This window comes from Marmota marmota, unplaced genomic scaffold (assembly GCF_001458135.2).
Source record: "Marmota marmota marmota unplaced genomic scaffold, marMar, whole genome shotgun sequence".
In the NCBI taxonomy this organism is placed as follows: Eukaryota; Metazoa; Chordata; class Mammalia; order Rodentia; family Sciuridae; genus Marmota; species Marmota marmota.
In genome coordinates, this window is record NW_025999932.1 from 22570780 (window position 1) to 22585629 (window position 14850).

Sequence of the window (14850 nt, forward strand, 5' to 3'; positions counted from 1 at the left end):
ATTTACATGCTCAGATAGAAGCCATGCCCTCAGTAACTTTGTCATGGAAACAATATCTTAGGTCCTGGTTCTTGGTACTTCCTGGTGGAAAACATTGTTAGTCTTTGTCTTTGCCATCATACTCATTGGCATATTCCTGTGCTATGGCATTTATTGCTGCATCAATATGGTTCCAGTACTAATGAATTCTTGTTTCTCTTATAGACCATCCATCACTCAAATGGCCCTCCAGCCTATTACTTCTCAATCAGACTTCTATCATGGACCACTCGATAGACCCGATTTTTAAAGGGGGACTCCAAACTGCTTGCCCCACATCGTCCCTTTTCAGCCTGAAGAAGCCAGAAAGATCTTCTTCGCCCCCCTTCCTTACAGCAGTAAGGAGTTCCCAACTTAGAGGGGGGAATGAAGCCAGATTTAAAGTTAGGTAGTCAGTGTAGTTAGATAAATCGGGTCTAATATCGAATGAAATCTAAAATGGAGACCATGCGGAGAATGACTCAGGGAAAACACAGGACAACTCATGGAATGTTAATGAAGTCCCGAAAAGGCCCTAGGCCAAAGTCCACCTCAAAGAAATGTTAATGAACAGCCCCCAGCAAAAATGTGCTGACTCAGAAGTCCTTCCTGACCAGATTACTTCTTTGGCCCACCTGTGTCCCACCCCTCGGGCCTTCCAACCTACATTCCATCACCAAAACTATAAAAAGGGAAAACAACCGCACTTCCACGGTTGGGTCCCCTTGGGTCCCCTTCTTCCTCCGGGAGAAGTCTTTTCTGCTGTCCTTTAATAAACTTCTAATTTCTACTCTGAAGAAAGAAAAAAAAAAAAAGAATAACTGTAGAATGTTCTGGTGTTAAGAATGTAAGAAAGGGGAAGACTGGCTCTACAACCTATGTCCCCAATAGAAACAGGATATCCTTTAGTAATTTAGCCTGGCGTTTCCTGTTGCCTGTAAGATGTATGTAGAATCCAAGGAAGGCTGCTTTTGGGGGTTCCTCAGCTTCAGTGCAAATGAGTAATTATTGCTGCTACACCCCATTTTAAGTTGCTGAAATGAAGTACCTAAAGCTGAGTAATTTGTAAAGAAAGAGTTTATTTGGCTCACAATTTTGGAGGATGAGTCTATACTGGTTCTGGTGAGGGCCCCCTTGATTGTGTAACATCATTGTGGATGACATCATGGAGGAGTGCATGTAATACAGACAGTTCACATGGTGAGACAAGAATCCAGAGCGTAGGAGGGATCAGGCTTCTTCTTTTAGAACCACTCATTCCCATTGGAACTTACTGGGAGGTCCACAAGAACAGCACCAATTTCTTGCAGGGCATTTCCCTCAACGACTTAATTGCTTACTTCTCAATAGGTCCCATTTCTTAAAGGTTCTACCACTTCCCAATATCATAACACTGAGGACCAGGATCCCAACATATAAACCTTTGGGAGACACCCTCAAATCATATCCAAACCACACCACACACAGTCAAGACACCATCTACCCTGAAAATCTTGAGCCTTGGGGGACCAACTCACAATGAATGCTAGGTTTCTCTTTATCCTTATTGACCATCTGTAGGTAATAAATCCAGCTAATGTACCTGTGGTCGGGGGAGCTGCTTCTGTCTCATTGGACTCAGAATATTGGTCACTATTAGACAGTGAACCTGTTTCACAACTATGGTGTGCCTGGGCAAGTTGATGACTAAAAGGAGCATTAGCTGCTGTGTAGGGATTTCAGGGTGATGGAGGAGAGGGAAATTGGAGTATATCTATGGAAGACTCATTAGAAAGACTTTGACCAAAGTCTGCCCAGGGAAGCAGGGTAGGAATAAGGGAAGAGTAGGGCTGCTCTACCTGGGCTACGAGAAGCAGAGAGGAAAGAGCTTTCCAAGAAACTCAGTGATGTATGAGTGGATTCTTTAAAAATTAGCAGGTGTTCAATTTGTTATATGAGTTATAGCTTCTAGATTGAACCTCAGAGCCACTCATTCTTATCTTACAAGGAAAGAGAAGAGAACTGGATGTCGGGATTTTTAAAAATCAGTATTATTACTCCACATTTTTAAAACATGAAAAGAACATGTTTTGAAATCAATTAATCTAATACTGAGTTTCATTTGAAAATCTAGAAAATTGTAAAGAGCTGGCTAAGTTTGAATGTATAATCAGATGAATCTGTGTGCATAATAATCCCACTGGTTCTGATCCTCAGGCAATTTACAGAAGTTCAGTTTTATTATCTATATGCCAGGGTTAAAAAGATGTTTCTAAAGGGATCATTATGAGAATTCAATAAATAAAATGTGAGAAGTACTTTACACAGTGTCCAACACAGAGTAAATTTTCAAAAAAACATGCTATTTTATTTATATAACAGTTTGATGAGTAATTAAGAACCAATCTGTTTCACTTAGAATGTTACACTAATCTAACTTTAATTTTTATCTTTATTTTGGTGGTATTATAACTACAATCACAGTACCCAAGGATTTTAGCAGAGTTTTGCAAAAATTGGTGGCAACGTTCTTACGCTTGTGATGGGAATTCTGGATAAATATTAATTATCTCCAGGGAGGGAGCAGAACCCATCAAGAACAAGTACATGGGAACTTTGTATCTGCAATGTGTTATTAATTAAGCAATGGAAATATTTAGGTGAGGAATGCTGGCTTCTGATCAGTAACTTATTTTTCTTTCAACAATGATTTTCCCTTGAAAAAAATATTCTTCACAGCCTGCAATCTCACGATACTGCTCTCTGTTGAAACTGCTCCCTGAACAACCCTGAATCTTTTGTGATGGATCATTACTTTTTGAACAATGCTTTAAAGTTGGGGATGGGAGTGATTCAGCATGTCACATAGGACCCAGCCAGCAATACGACTGGGACTGGAAGCTGAAAGCTGAAAACATGATATTTTATAGCAAGCACGTTCCATTGGTTCCAAGACTCATAACAAGATCCAGGGACAGCAGGAAGATATTCCAAGTGCTGACTGGCCAGAGTCAGTTGGAAGGCACAGCATGACCTTCTTCCAAATAACTGTGAGTAGTAAAGTCTCTCCTTAGAATGCAACCACGATTTCAAGAAACAACTCTTTAATGTTTAACCCTATTATTTTTAAGTGACTACTTTGAAAGCAAAGTCAATTTTTAGTGAGTATTCGTTGTGCCGACCACATCAAATTGATTCTTGGTTTTAGTTTCTTCTTTTTAATGAGTACTATGCAAATTAAATAGATCTAAATTATGGATAATGCTAGCTGTCAAAAAATTCAAGTATCATTTTACAATGCAGAGAAAAGATAAGTTACAGATCCAGTTTATGCCTGTTCTGACTTGATTTGGCTGAAATAATACATTTCATTTTTCAAAAGGGCTTGTTTTAGTTTAGCTCTCAAATATTCCCCAAAGGTCCATGTGTTCATGGCTCGGTCCCCAGCAGGGTTTTATTGGGAGGTCGTGGAACTTCTCACAGATGGAACCTCATGGGATGTCTTTAGATCACTGGGGGCCTACCCTTGAAAGGGACTGTGGGACCTGGCCCCCTCCTCTTTTGCTTCTCAGCCATTAGGTACGTGGTTTTGTTCTACCATGTGTTCCTACCGTTATACAATGCCTCACCACAGACCTAAACCAGCAGGTCCAATCTGCCTCCAAAACTGAGAGGTTGAATAAACCCTCTCTCTCTCTCTCTCTCTCTCTCTCTCTCTCTCTCTCTCTCTCTCTCTTTCTTATTGTGGTGCTGGGGATTGAACCTAACCTTTTCTCTTTTTAAGTTAGTCACCTCAGGTATTTCATTATAGTGATGGAAAGTTGATTAACACAGGTTTGCTATTAGAGGAAATGAACTTTATGTACAATATCTGTAGTGGAGAGCAATGTCTGTGATGTAGATATTAGATATGGCTACATAACAAACAATGCCAAAACTCGGTGACTTAAAAAGTAAAATTATTTATTCTTGTTCAGCCAGACAGTTCTGCTGATCTGAGCCAAACTTCACTGACCTTGGCTGGGCTCCCTCCTGCTCCTCTGGATAGCCTGGCAGGTAGAATGGAACAGGAAGATTGATCTGGGATGAGTTTATTCACATGATGGTGTTTGCTTGGCTGTTGGCTGGGACGTTGGGATACAACTGGGTCACAAGTTTCATCCAGCTGGTTGGCCTAGGCTTGCTCTCCCCTTCATAGCTAGGCAAAGGCCACTGGGTGGGGTGAGAAAGACCTCTTGAGGGATAGGCTTACAGCTGGCATGCCAATTCTGCTCTTTCTAGTGACCACTAGACATATGCAAAGAATGTAGGAGAGAAAAAAGTGAGGTCCATTTTTGCAATCAATTGCACCACAAGAACAAAAACTTGAAGGAGAATGATTTGACCTATTTAATACTACCTTAGAAAGTCTTTTCTAAATGGCCTTCTAATTTCTCTGCTGGTTGGCTATCATACACTGCAAAGTATCTGTTGGGATTCTACCAATCACAGGGTGCTGACCTCCCCTTACCTTCACATATGGTTGTGGATAGAACTAAATTGCTAATGGGAAATGTTACAAAAATCTTCTGGAAATGGTGTGTTTGTCTCCAAGCAAACAGGTGCCATTATTTTATCCCCTGACACTAAAACAGTTTGGTATTTGACCACTGCTTAGAATCTAAGAGTATGGGAAGCAGCTTCTATCTATTGAAACAAGCTGAATGAATGTAGCTGATCTAGACTCATTAAGAGATACAAAAGTGGAGATGGAGGAACCTAAGGTATTTGGGCATGTATACATGTGACAGTTGGAAGAGGGAAATGGAGGGTATGTGCACATGAACACATGTATCTTGGATAAGGAGGAGGAGAAGGAGGAAGTAGAGATTGTGTGTGTGGATGTATTGTGTTGGAGGAGAAGAAGGAAGTTGTGTGCATCTGGACACATGTGTTGGAGGAAGAGGAGGGTACTGTGAAGGTGAGCACATGGGTCTTGGTGGAGGAGGGAGTGGAGGTTGTGTGTGTGTGGATACACGTGTGTTGGGGGTGAGTGACTCATAGGCATCACCTCCAGGGTCAAGAGCAATCTCACACCACAGGACTGTTGGAGGCTGCTAAGGACAGATGTGACATGCTGTGCATTTTTATGCATCATCTTGTTCCCATCCTCAGAAGTTAGATTTTGCATTTACATGGGCCTACATTAAAACTTAGATTTGGGGCAAGATCCTAAGCTTTCTGAACTTGGGGCTAGTAATGCCTACCTCACTGGGTGAAATTAAATGTATAAATCACCTAGCATGGTTACTGGCACAAAGGATGTGCTCAACAGGTGGAAGTAATCATTGGATTTTTAATTTTTAAGTATTTAATTACACCCGTGATCTAGACTAGTCAGAACTGGGAAAATGTCCCAGACAATAAAGAAAAATAAATGTGAGAGACTAAAATATACCTCCCACCCCCACCCTAGCTGGTTCTTTCTCTCTCTTTTCACATAGATATGGGACCCATGATTGGCAAACGGAGAGGAGACAGCTTGTTAAAGAACCTATCTAAAAGATAACCCTACTCTGCTTACTATCATTGGCCCTGAGACTGATCCCCAGAAAGAGGAAGAATGAGATGTCCCTGTTTGGAGGAACATTATGTGATTCCTTTCAGGAGACTCCTGAGAGCTCAATTTGGATTTATTGCTACTGCTGTCTATAAGCTCTACCTAGCTGATCAGAGCAGAGAGGGCTGCCTCGCACACAGGCATGCAGGTCACTTGTCCCAGGGCGATGTTTTCTAGTTGCTGGACCTTGCCTGTTCGCTTACGGGGAGCCCCAGAAGAACCCCATTCCACTATTTCAGAATGAGATCCCTCATGACAAGTAACCATCCCTGGGAGAGGCCAAACTTGAAGCAACAGACACAATTCATCATTGTAAATGAAAAACCAACGACTTGCTCTAGAACTGCTAAACATCTCTAGAGCACAGCTCAAAAATTACTGGAAAAGAAAATCTCTGGGATTTGGCTGCAAAAACCTATGATCCTATCTGTCAGCATTGTTGGAGCTTCTCTCAGAGATAACAGCATCAGTGCCCACCTAGGAATCTGACTAGTGTCTGTCCAATGCCATACTCTGGCATTCCTACCAGTCTTGTCTCTGAGAACTTTCCTTCCTATGGTGCACTTCCAATTAGGCCTGGAGCCTGTTCATCGTATCTGGAAACTAGAGTAGAACTGGTCTAGCAGAGAATCAACCTCATGCTGTCTTGCAGACACGAATACGATGGACCTTTGAGCCAGATGCCAGAAAGATGTCTTCTCCTTCAGTGCCTTGGTAACACACACACACACACACACACACACACACACTCATGCACATACTCAGAACCTTCCTTGTGGCTATCCTGGATGGCACTAAGTTTGCCATTGAGTTGGCACAATGAGAGCTGTGAGCATGGCAGATTGGGGTTATTTTTAAACACCCTTGCTGGGAGGCAGCAGTGACCTTAAAGTAGGTTGTCTCTCTTTTTCTGGCTTTTTCAGTTTTATTACAAAAAGCATTTATTTGTAGAAACAGAAAATCTAAGCTGCAAAAGGACACATGTTCTGCAAATGGCAGATGTTGAATGTTTCCCGTCTCAGCAAAGAGAAACAGAGGAGCAGCTGTAACACGTGCTCAGGTTTGAGGGGAACAACCAGCTACTCATTCCATCTTGAGGATCACAATTCTCCTGAAACATGCTCCTCCTCAGACCCAGACAAAATAAAATAGATTCCCAAAGATAAGACGTGTCCTTCCAGTCCCTGCCAGGCAGACACCATGTTTTGCTCCTCCAGCAGCTCCCTGGTTGCTGTAGTTGCCAGAGGAAGCCAGGACATTTCTCACCCACTCCTGGATGAAGTGAATCCCTTTTGCTCTGTTTCATCCAGAGACAGGGGAAGTAATTATCCAGAAAGCCAAGAAGTGTGATGGATGCCTGAAGATTTGGAAAGGTTCTCAGAAGTTGGATCTCTGAACAGCTATAATGATCATAATATATTAGTATGTATAATAATGCATTATACTAACATATTAATATATTGATTTTATAGTATATGTATTGGCATACATAAAATAATACATTACATGTTAACAAAATTCACTATGATTATTATCTCATTTCAATGACCAGTTCTACAAAAATTTATTTATTAATATCTTATTATGACAACACAGTTCCAGATAGTAGGGGGTTCAAAGTCCTCAGCAGGTGAGAAAGATGAAAAAAGAAAGAATTTCAGCAAAAGAGCACTATAGTTATGGAGTTAAGTGAGATAGAAGAGGGGCACCTGACTAAGCCAGGGATGTGTAAGACAGAATTCACAGAGATTTCTGACTCCAGTGTTGCTCAGAAGTACTGAGCTAGGGAAAGGATTAGAGATTGTTATGGTTTGGATATTAGGAATCTTCAAAGGTCCATATGCTAGAGGCTTAGTTGCAAGCCTGTGGCACTGTTTGGGGACATAGTGAAACATTTAGGATGTGGGACTAAGTGTAAGGAAGTTAGGTCATTGGGGAATGTCCTTGACGGAGGCATTAGGACCCCAGCCCTTTTCTCTCTTCTTTTGCTCTCTGACCACCATGAGGTGAGTATTCTTATTCACCATGCTATCCTGCCATGGTGTACGTGCCACCACAGGTCCAAAGCAATATGGTCAAGCAGTCAAGGACTGAAATCTCTGCACTTTTGAGCCAAAGTAAACTTTTCTTCCTTTTAAACTGATTTTTCCTCAGGCATTTTGTCACATAATGGAAAATGACTAACAGAGATTGTGTAAACAAAGATTACCTAGCCCACGTAGACTCCTCTAAGTAGTAGTCACCAACAGAGACTTTAAGTTTTTGTTCTCTGGCTTGAAAATTCCCACATGAAGGCTCACACTGAAAGATTCATCTTGATTCCCCCAGGAGGTGTAATCTTACAGCACTTGGAATATTACAGTTTAGTTATCTATTTGATTATCTCTCTTTCCCCCACTGGACAGTATCCCAGTCACCTCTGTGTCCCCAGGATGTGGCATAATGCCTGTCACACAGATGGTGATCAAGTTATGTTTCCTGAATATATGGGTGAATGACTAAGTTAAAAGCACTAGAGAAGGGGCTGGGGTTGTGGCTCAGTGGTAGAGCGCTCACCTAGTGCATGTGAGGCCCTGGGTTCAATCCTCAGCAACACATAAAGATGAATAAATAAAAAAGTATTGTGTCCAACTACAATTAAAAATAAATATTTAAAAAAAGCACTAGAGAAGGCTAGACTCCCTTTAAACTCCACTTGCTAGGGAACCTCAAGTTCGTTTAGGGTGAACAGGATCAAATACCCAGTAGTAGTCACCAAGTTTCAGATGCATGATCAGCCTATTGAAGGCTCTCAAGGGCAAAATAAGTGACAAAATGAATTAGTAATGTGTAATTAGTGATTTGTAATGCAGTGGTGACAACTATCCCCTAAGTGAGCAATGCACATATCACAGAGCCTCCTTGGTCTTGGACCCACAAGGGTAAATGCTTAGCAGTGAGACCAAAGACAGACTTAGAGTCAAATACCCACCTGAGGCTCCTACCAGCCTTTCTACAGCTTTGTTTTTGCCCTCTTCACTAAGAAATAGATGTCTATTAAGGTGGCATTTATGAATGTTCATGAAATCAAAGATCCATCCCAATTCTTCAGGATTTGAGTTGACATAAATATTCACACAGATGTCCCACTATCTTAATCTATTTTTTGTTGCTATACCAGAATGCCACATACTGGGTAATTTATAAACAGTAGAAGTTCACTCAGCTTGTGCACAGTTCTTAAGGTTGAGGAGTCCAAGAGCAAGTAGAAGTTTGCCATCCAGTCTAGTGAGGATGCATCTAGTGAGGGCCTTCCTGCCACACCATAATATGGCATCACACAGACCACATAGCATGCTTGTGACAGAGATGGGAAAGGGGCCAAATTATTAGGGACTCGCTCAAACAATAAGTAACTCTTCTCACAATAAGGACACGAATCTACTCATGAGAGCCCTCATGACCTAATCATCTCTTAAAGGTCCCACCTCTCATGTTTCACCCATGTTACATTGGGGATTAGGCTTCCAACAAGTGAACTCTGGAACACATTCAAACCACAGCACTCACCAGGGAGAACCAGGGCTAGTGAGACTGGATGGCAAACTTGTGGGAACACAACAAATAAAAGAGTCTGCTGAGATGATTGGCTCCCACTGTCACACTCTCTTTATCAAGAAGGCTTCCTATCTCTTTCTTATTATCAGTCTTTTTTCAAACCCAGATATCCTGGAGCTCCAAATATGAATATGTAAGAAAAACTTGAAATGAAAAGCCAATGTTTACAAATAAAAAAGAGCATTGCCTTCTTTTTTTCTGTTAGAATCATAATGTGCTCATACTATCAATCTCTAAATAAAACATGAGGCAAAGGGTCCTGGAAATTATTCTTTCTTCTCTTACAAAAATTTATTACACAAAATGTGATTTTTAGTAATTTCAGTCACTCATCTTTTATTCTTTGAAGATTTCCCGAGCATTTTACCAGATACAACAAAGCCAGAGCATGAACACAGATACCGGAGGTGAAATGCCATATTCTTCCTTCTCCATAAAGTAAACAGAGTAAATTAGCTTTTTAATAAATTATTCATATCTCTCTATATATGATTGCATGATTCCCTTGAAGAATGGAATTGAATGATTCTCTAGTGATGTCAGTTAAACTTATATGGCTCATGAGAAGCATATCCATACATTTGGTAGGACCTGGGCAAACTGAAGAAGGTCTTATAACTTCTATTGCTTCTTGTCATTTTATCTCTCATCATGTAAAGCAAAGAATACTAATTTTCATCCTTTGTTACTTAATTGCTATGATGTGAAGATTGTTCACAAATATTTTTCCTCTAATTTTCTAGTATCTTTCTTGTGCCTATTCTTTCTGTTTCACAGTATGTTTTGAGCAGCTAATGTTGAGTCAGAGAGGCACAATCAAGTGAGCATGGAAACAAAATTAAAAGAGAGAGAGAGAGAGAGAGAGAGAGAGAACATGGTAGGTATAGTCTAGTATTTTGAGTCCCAGAATCTGAATTCATGTCTCCACTCTGAGACTTCCTAAGTCATGTAATGACTCAGAACCTGTTTCGTCTGTCAAAGTGGAGGTGATAACGCCTTCCTTATAGGATTGCTCTGAGGCATAGCTCTAGTGTCTGGCATGTAGGAGTGGATAAGTCAATGGCAGCCATCACTGTTACCTTCCTGGTGGTTATAGTTCTACTCCCTGTTCCAATGCCCTTTAACAACTTGCAAGTTTTCCCCACAAAGGATGATGTTGGCTCTGTGAGCCTAATCACTCCTCCTCCTTGCCTCCAGATTTCAGGCTAATTGAGAGCTAGACACAAGTCCCAGAGGAAATTAACATAAATATCCACTTAATTGTGGTTAGGCTACTATTGGAGAGTGCAGTTTGCACCTGCTGCTAAAGCAGATTCTCCTTCTATCTGCCCTCTCCTTTGCCATCTAGAACAGGGCCCTTGCATGTTGACGGAGGGGAGTGATCTATTTACACAGCTATAGAAAATTTCAGCCTCCTTACCACCCCAAGCAGGTTGCACAATGAAGGTTTAGAGAATCAAGCCATGGAGGCAAATATAGCAGACATATTCAACATTACAACCAATCCTTAGTGAAACAGAGGCCAAAGAATGCCAGCTTCTGTTTTAGTCACCTTTTTCATCACTTTGACAAAAATCCTTTACAAGAACACATAAAAGGAGGAAAACTTTACTTTGGATTATGGTTTCAGAGGTTCTTTCCATGGGCAGATGACTCCATAACTCTGGAACCAAAGTAAAGCAGGATATCATGGCAGAAGTGCGTAGAGAAGGAAAGCAGCTCAGGACGTGACAAGTCAAGAAGCAGAGAGAGATTTCCATTCACCAGGGACAAAATATAAACCCCAAAGTAATGCTCCCAGTGATCTACCTACCTCCTCTAGCTACTCCCCACCTGCCTGCAGTTACCACCACTAACAATCATTATTAGTGCATTAGGCTGCAACTCTCTCAATTCAGCCTCCACCTCTGAACATTCCTGCAGTGTCTTACAGTGAGATTTGTTGTCTCCAACAATAGCAGCTTCTCACCATTCTCTCAGGGAGAAGAGAACTGGGGAATGGGGGGAAAATGAGCAGAAGCTTATTTCCCAGTTCTTCCCTTCTGAGACAAGGAATCCTGAGCACACTGCCCTTTATGTAGCAGGGAATGAATATGAGGAAAAGGAGTGGTTTCCTTTTTACTGGCTATTGGCTTGAGACATCCTTTTCTCTGTTTATTTCATGATACAGCCTCAAAAGAAATAAATTCATACAATTCAATTCAACACACTTGCAATGGATATTTACTAGATGAAAGTCACCACAGCAGAGTAAATATCCAGTTTCATTTAAATTTGGAATAATAATAGACTCCTTACCTAGGATGCCTGAGGCCCTCAGTTTCATTCCCAGCACTGCAAAATTAATGAATTAATTAATTAGGGAAAAGATGGTGTTATACCAAGATAATCATCCCAAGACTTCTCAGAGCCCTCAATATTCTAGAGGTCTCTGTGAGGTTCCCATTTCTGTAATGTGACTTAAGCCCATTATAGCCCATCTTGCTGTCTGATTATTATCTGTGAAAACATCTGGATGGAAAATTTTTATTTAAAAAATGCTCGAGGATTCTAACTCTGAAGAGCAAATGAAATCAGGTGGATTGTGGAAGACAGTCAGGCTTAGAAATGTGACCACACTCAGTGAGTTTCCACCCGCTCAGCCCACCTCTCTCTAATAGTTTGCCCTGAGGATGGTTTGCCAACACTGAGCATTCTGTGGGGTTGCGGGTGGACTGAGGGGCTGGAAAGCAGTAGTGCAGGTTCTAAAACACCAATAGAAATTACATCTTTCTAGCCAGAAATGTTAGGAAAAGAAATTGTTTCTTGAGGACTGGAGAATAAAGGGGAAAATCAGCGTCGAGAGACAGATAAAACAGTACCCTGGTTGTGTGTATAAACATTCACTAGTCTCAGCATTACTCCTGAGCAATACTTTTGGAGATGAGACAGAATTTGTGGTCCTTCTCTGAGCTGATTGCCTATTAAGGCAAAAGCATCAACATCCTCCATAGTGTTATAAAAGGACTGAGTCTGCATAATATAACCCATTCACAATGTCCAGGGAATTCACATTCACAGAAAATGTGATCAGTTCTCAAGGGAAAGGACGACCAATAGATGCCAACCCAAAAATGAACGGAATGTTGAGTTGATCAAAGGCTTTAAAGCAGTTATTAAAACCATGTTCCATGGATTAAAAAAAATATATATATATTATAGCAATGAATAAAAATATAGGAGTCCTCATCAGAAAAAATAGAAACTTTAAAAAAGAAACAAGGGATAATTTTAGAATTGAAAAATATAATACATAAAGTAAACATTTACTAGAAGAGTTCAAGGATAGTCTAGAGATCATGGAGGAAAATCAAGGAAATCTTATTCAATATGAAAGAGACTGAAAATAAATGAGCAGAGACCCAGGGTTCTATGGGAAAATATCATTGAAGCCCGAGGCAAAGAAAGTGTGATTGGGATAGAAAAGTATTTGAAAAATTATGGCCATAAATCCCCCAAATTTGGTGAAAGACATAAATTTTCAAATTTAACAGCTTTTGTGAGCCCTAAAATGATAAACTACTAAACATACCTAGATACATCATAATCAAGTGCTAAAAACCAAGGTAAAGAAAAACTCATAAAAACAGCTAGAGAAAAATGACATTATGCACTAGGAACAATGATTCAAATAACTGTTGACCTTCTTCAAAAATCATAAGGCCAATGGAATAACATTTTCAACTTGCTTAAAGGAAAGAACTGTCACCTCAGAATTCTAAATCCAGCAAAAATATCCTTCAGGAATGAAGATAAATAAAGGCATTATCAGATTAAGAAACTTCATTGCCTGCTCTATTTTCAAAAAAAATCCTAAAAGAAATTCTTCAGGTTGAAAGGAGATTATGCCAGAAAGAAATGTATGTTTTGGGGAATGAAGAAAGAGCAACAAAATGGTAAATATATAAACAAATATAATAGACCATTTTGTCAGGCATCGTGATGCATGCCTATAATCCCAGTTCCTCAGTAGACTGGGGCAGGAGGTTAACAAGTTCAAGTCAGCCTCAGCAACTTAATGAGACCCTGTCTCAAAATAAAATAAAATGAGCTAAGGAGGTAGCTCAGCAGTAGAACACTTGCCTAGGAAGTGTTGGCCTTGGGTTCAAGAATACCAGCATACACCAAAAAAAAAAAAAAATAAAAAAAGAAAAGAAAGAACATTCTATAACCAGAGAAAATAACCTCCAACATAGNATTTGATCACCAGCACGGAGAAAAAAAAAAAAAAAAAAAAAAAAGAGAAGAAGAAGAAGAAGAAAGAGTTTGTTTTTGGTTCACAGATTCACATGTTTCAGTACATTGTCACTTGGCCATGTTGTTTTAGGCCTGTAGTGAGGCAGAACATCATAGCAGAGAGTGCATGGGAGGACAAAGCTGCTCACTTTGTGGGGCCCAGAAAGCAAAGAGAATGAGAGGAGAGACTGGGGTCCCAATAATCCCTTCAAAGTCATGCCTCCAATGACCTAACTTCCTTCAACTTGTTTCCATCTCTTAAAGGTCTTATCACTTCTCAAATAGTGCCACAGTCTGATGAGCAGGTTTTAACATATGAACCTTTCAGAGACATTTAAGATCCAAACCATAACACAAGTTTTCTAACGTGGATTTAAGAATTAACACTATCATACACACACACACACACTTTTCACGCTATTATGGTGGTAAAATACACATAACATAAAATTTAGCATCTTAACCATTTTAAGTGCAGTTCAGTGGTATTAAATACACTCATATTGTTGTACATTTATCTCTAGAACTCTTTCTCTTGAAAAACTGGGACTCTATACTCACTAAATAGTAACTTCCTATTCCTTCCTTTTAGTCATCCCTAGCAAAAATCATTTTGCTTTCTATCCCTTTGGTTTGACAATTCTAGGTTCCTCAAGTGAGTGAAATCATACAGCATTTCTCTTTTTGTGCCTGGTTAATTTTATTTAGCATAATGTTCTTTGTCTCTTGTAGTCTTTTAAAATTATTACCATTTGAATTTTATTTTGTCTGATATTAGTGTAGCCACCTCTAATTTGCAATTTGCATGGAATATGTTTTCCATTCTTTCACTTTCAATCTTTTTGTATCTTTGGAAGTAAAATGACTCTCCTGAAAACACCATATAGTTGTACCATGTTTTTATATTCATTCTTTCAATCTCTGACTAGAGAATTAAATCCATTTACATCAATCCATTTTTCCAGATAAGGAAAAACTGGCTTCTGTCATTTCACTATTGTTTTTTTTTTTCTATTGGCCTTCTAGCTTTCTCGTCCTTCATTTTCTGCATCACTATCTTCTTTCATACTTGATTTTTTGTAATGAAATGTTCTAATTCTTTCTCATTTCCTTTTGTGTAAATATCATAGCTATTTTCTCTTGAAAACTTATTCTTGGTGTCTTTTTATGCTTTGACAAAAAAAAGTTGGTTCTTTGAAAAAATAAATAAAATCAACAGACCCTTACCCATGCTAATGAAGAGAAGAAGAGAGAGAACTCAAATTACTAGCATACGGGATGAAAAAGGCAATATCACAACAGACACTTCAGAAATACAGAAGATAATTAGAAATTATTTTGAATCCTTATACTCCAATAAAATAGAATATAGTGAAGGCATC